Below are 5378 nucleotides of genomic sequence, written 5' to 3' on the forward strand. Positions count from 1 at the left end.
TTAATATTTATTTCTTGTTTTAGTTCTCGGCAGACACAACATCTTTGTTTGTATGTGGTGCTGAGGATCGAACCTGGGCTGCAGGCATGCCAGACGAGCACGCTACCACTTGAGCCACATCCCCAGCCCCTAAAAAATATATTTTAAAAAATTAGTCTATTGGTCTGGGGTTGTGGCTCAGTGGCAGAGCACTTGCCTTGCACATATGAGGCACTGGGTTCGATCCTCAGCAACACATAAAAATAAACAAAATAAAGATATTGTGTCCATGTATAACTAAGAAATATTTTTAAAAAAATGAGTCTATTACAATGAAGCCCAGTCCAAGGAACCCTTATCAGGAATAACGCAATTTCAATAAGTACCAGTTTTCAAAGTATGACTTAAAGACCCCTGGGTAGTCCCAAGACCTTTCAGTGGTCACAAAATCAAAACTATGTTCATAACAATGCCGAGATATTATTTTCTTTGTGTGTTTTGTCATCACAACAGATTGAACTCAGAAGCAGATATGAAAACCCAGTTACACATTCAATTAAGTCAATAAAGAGATTTACAAAAAAGTGTAAAACAAACAACTTTTTTTTGGTAGGGGGGGAGGGGGGATTGAACCCAAGGGAGCTTAACCAGTGAGTCACATCCCCAGCCCTTTTTTATTTTTCATCTTGAGACAGGATCTCACTAAGTTGCTTAGGGCCTTGCTAAATTGCAGAGGCTGGCTTTGAACTTGCAATCCTCCTGCCTCAGCCTTCAGAGCCTCGGGGATTATAGGTGTGCACCACCTTGCCTGGTTCCCAACTCTTCCCACTAATACGTTGTTTTAGAAAATGGGGTTTGGGGTATTTTTGCTTGTCTGTCTTTGTGGGATTTATTTTGTTTGTCTGTTTTTGTGCTGGGGATTGAACCCATTATTTTGTACAAAATATTTTCAACAAAATATTTTTATGTTGACATGTTGAGTTGAACAAATAGATAAAATTTCGATTTCTCAATTTATAGTATAGTAAATATCAATAAATATAATTGACACTAAAGCTCTTTGTGTCTTTACATTTTTTTTTTTCATCGCTGGGGATCCAATCCAGGGCCTTGTGTATGTGAGGCAGGTGCGCAACCACTGAGCTACATTCCTAGCCCTTTAGTAACTTTTAAGAATGTACAGGGTTTTCCCCACATAAATACAGTTATTTCACACTAGACAAAGGTGCCAAAAATATACATTGGAGAAAAGCAAAACTATACATTGTCGATAAGCGAAATGTGGGGGAAGGATACATATGTGGGCCTCTCTACAGCAGCTAGAATTAAAACCCAAACAGGGACGGAGACCTTAAAGGAGAACACTGAACGCACCTGCCGGAGACTCTCCAGGAACGCAGAAGCACATCTGCTATTTTAAAACAGAGAGAGTTTAGTGCAGGGAGTTGGTCACACCACTTACGAAACGTGGCGCTACCAAACAGGAGGCAGGTGCCACGCCGGGTAAGAGCAGAAAGTCACCGCACCACCCAGGGGTTGAGGGGACCCAGCCCGAGGTCGCCGGGGAGGCTGCGCTGTGCAGGAGGTCCGCAGGGAAGGAGAGCCGGGGAGGCAGTGCGGTGCGAGAGCCTGGGCCGCTGGCGTCCTCCTCCAGCTCCTCACTGTCCCTCTGGCCTCCTCCCGCTGAACCGAGTCAGGAGCCGGCAACCTGGAAAGAGCAGGTAGGAGCAGTTCGCGGAGGTCCGCCTGCCCCCACCCCACCCTCGGTGCCCCCTCCCACCCCTCCCCCCGCCCCGCGAGGAAAAGCCAGGGGCAGAAGGAAAGTGCAGTGGAGCGTCCCGGATCCCAGCAGCACGCAGAAGGACCCTGAATCACAGACACGTTCAGAACACGGGGACTGAGACACCCATGGACACACAGGGCCAGAGCCGGCCCGAGTAAGGTGGGCGCTAAGAAATGGGCGAAACGGGGAGAAACAAGTAAGAGCAGGGTCCTGCAGGAGCAAAACAGCACAATTAACCAGCCCTGAGACACACGATGAAGTGGAGGAGAAAGAGGGAAAAGGAGAACAACAACAGGAAGTGGAGGTGAGAATTATCCAGAAGGGAGTCCTCATTTAGCCACTATTTAATTTCCATAAAAACAGAAATGTGCTTTTTCCTGTGATCTCAATGACTTAGGAGGCTGAAGCAGGAGGATCATAAGTTTGACACCAACCTAGGCAACTTACTGAGACCGTTCAAAATAAAAAATAAAAAGAGCCAGGGATGTAGCTCAGTGTCAAAGCACACCTGGGTTAACTCCCCAGTACCAAAAAGAAAAAGTTAAAAAGTCATACTTACAAAAGTGTGCCTCACCTCATCCCTTTCACCTTATTTTCATTCCCTTCTTTTCCATCCATTTCCTTTTCCTTTTATCCTTCGTAGATAATCAGTCTCATTAATTTCTGATTTATTCTGTTTCTTTTTGCCCAAACATGTATATTTTCAATGATTCTTTTTTCCTTCTTTCTTATGTAAAAGCTGACAAGCTATAGATATTCCTTCCACTGATATTTTCCCACACTATATTCTGGAAATCACCCCAGTGCATAGAACTCTCTGCCATCCTTTGTTATAGCTGCATAATGCTCCATTTTCTGGTGGTAGCATTTTGGTGGGTGTGTATGGGGGATTGAACCAGGAACATTATACCTCTGACTATATCCCCAGCCCTTTTTAAAATTTTTCTTTTTAAGGCAAGTTCTCACTAAGTTGCCAGGTGAACCTCAAACTTGTGCTCTTCCTGCCTCAGCCTCCTAAGTAGCCAGAATTGTAGGCGTGAGCTACTGTGCCTATTTTATTCAGCCACACTTCTACATATGGGCAGTTAGGTTACTTCCAATATTTCATAGTTATAAACAATGGTGCAACATGCTTTTTTCATATGTTTTTGCAAAGTTGAAAGTATGACCATGAGGGCTGGGGCTTTAGCTCAGTGGTAGAGCGCTTGCCTACCACGTGTAAGGCACTAGGTTCGATCCTCAGCGCCACATAAAAATAAATAAATAAAATAAAGGCATTATGTCTATCTACAAGTAAAAAAATAAATATTAAAAAAAGAAAAAGAAAGTATGACCATGAAGCAGGATACTGAGTCAAAAGGTTAATAAATGTACTACTCGATTAGATATCACCAAATTCCCCTCCAAAAAGATCATATAATCACATTTCTACCAACCATTTATGAGGGTTCCTCAGACTTACTTTTAAACTAGAAGTGACGTTTTCAGAGCATTAAAACTGAAGTACTTTCAAACCATGTTGAAAGCCCACACAATCAACTATGCACTTAATGGATTAAGCTGGTTCAGTTGACATGTAATCTTCATTAGGAACAGTGTGGGAAATAAGAAAATCTTTTAGCCTAGAACAGCTACTCCATTGTAGAGCCTTTTTTTCTTGCATATCGATTTGCTGTGAGGAAGGATCTACTTTGTAGTGAAGGGAGTGGAATGGAAGAGGGAGGTGACCTACATATGGCTTTGGATATTTGGGTTCTCATCATGGAGGGTGCAGTGAAAACAGAGGTTTCCTCCCCTCCTTCTAATCATGCTCCGCTCCAGGCTAACCATATGGATTTTGATGTCATTGTTGAAATCTGCTGCTATCCATAGCTTTCCACAGAGCCTATATGTTTTGAAAGAATAGGTCTCTACCCCTGGATCTAGAAGAGGGACATATGATTCAGGACTAAGCTAACTAACCCATGCTGGGTCCCTGGTTGTCATCAATGTCTTGGGTATGTTCACACCCTAGAAGAGCCAGGTAGAGACTATGCATCTTACAAGAGAAAAGAGAAACACTGCATTCATGTTTGCCTAACTGAGCCTCTCAACTAAAATAACCTCGAAGCCTATCCTACTTCTGGACTTTGTTTTGTGACTCAATAAATGTCATTTATTGTTTAAACAAGTAAATGTGGGGTTTTCTGTGACTTGTAATTAAAACCATTCTGATTTATATAGTGAGCGACTTTGGGATGACTGATGAAAACATTTCATAAGAATATGCTTATGTCTTTGCATAAAGCTTTTCCACCCCAGAAGTCCATGAGTCATCTTGCCGCTGATGGCTAACTCTACTACACTCACGGGCCAGCGAACAGTGGGGATAAGTTCTAAGAAGTGCCGCTGTTAGATGATGTATGTCACTGTGTGAAACCAGTCTACGTACACAACTCTGATTGGGGAGAGAAGGTCTGTGCAAAAGGAATAGTTCTAAGATACTGAGTATTGAATGAGATCATAGACGAGTACAGCAGGAAAAATTTCCTAGTTAAAATAATCACTGCCATCCTTTATATTAATTAGTATCGTGCTTTGGGGCTGAGGTTGTAGCTTGGTGGTGGAGTGCTCCTATAACATGTGGGAACCCCTGGGCTCCATCCCCAGGCACCACCCCCAACACACCGTATAACACGTCAGTCTCCCCTTACCCACTCCCTGTGTACCAGAATGGACCTAGGATGGTTTTCTGGGTAAGGATTTTAGTGGAGCCCGTGGGCAGGGTGACATTCATTCTGGTACTTGACTGGGTTGTGCACCTTAATTTTTCACAAGAAGACTTTCACTTGGCTCAGAACATGACCCTGATTTCTTGCTTTCCAGAAAAAACAAGTCCCCAGACTAGAATTTTTCAATGGCTTAGAGCGTCCTACCTGCAACTTACCTGCATCTGCACCCGCTCTTACCTAAAGCTGATTTCCACGCTTTCTCCATTGGGGGCTTCCTGAGATGTGCATGTGTGTCCCCGAGGATTGGCCCCGGGAGTTCTACTGCTGAGCACAACCCGGCTCTTTTTATTTTGAGACATGGTCTTGCCAAGTTGCTGAGGGTGGCCTCGCTGGTGTCACAGGCGTGTGCCACCGTGCCCAGCTTGAGATCGCGCCCTCATCCACCCAGTCCCCCAAGCGCCCCCTGCCAGCATGTAGACACACCCTGGTCTTTTCCTTTATAAAATACAAGTTATACACCATATATGTACGACGTGCCGTGTGCAACTAACTAGAATAAAAATTCAAGACTCTTCCTTGATCACACACGCACGCACGCGCACACGCACACACAGTATCAGGTGGTGTCTCCTTCACAGCCAATTGTTTTCCGGCCAGGCCTATTTACGGAATCCCCTGCCCCTGTGGTCTGCGTGTTTTCCCCACATTCTTTTAACCCGTCACCATCTTGTCAACCACGTAACACAGCCCAGAACTGTGCCCGTTGCTCATCTGTGAAACGCCGGTGGGAGAACGGCCGCCTGCGTGCGGGCGGCGCCCAGGCACCATGTGGACCCTGTCGCGATCCTTAGTTCCGCTCAGACCGCAGGAGCGTCAGGCCAGGGGGGAAGCGGAGGGCCGACCCC

The sequence above is a fragment of the Marmota marmota genome, unplaced genomic scaffold, assembly GCF_001458135.2.
Source record: "Marmota marmota marmota unplaced genomic scaffold, marMar, whole genome shotgun sequence".
NCBI classification, from domain to species: Eukaryota; Metazoa; Chordata; class Mammalia; order Rodentia; family Sciuridae; genus Marmota; species Marmota marmota.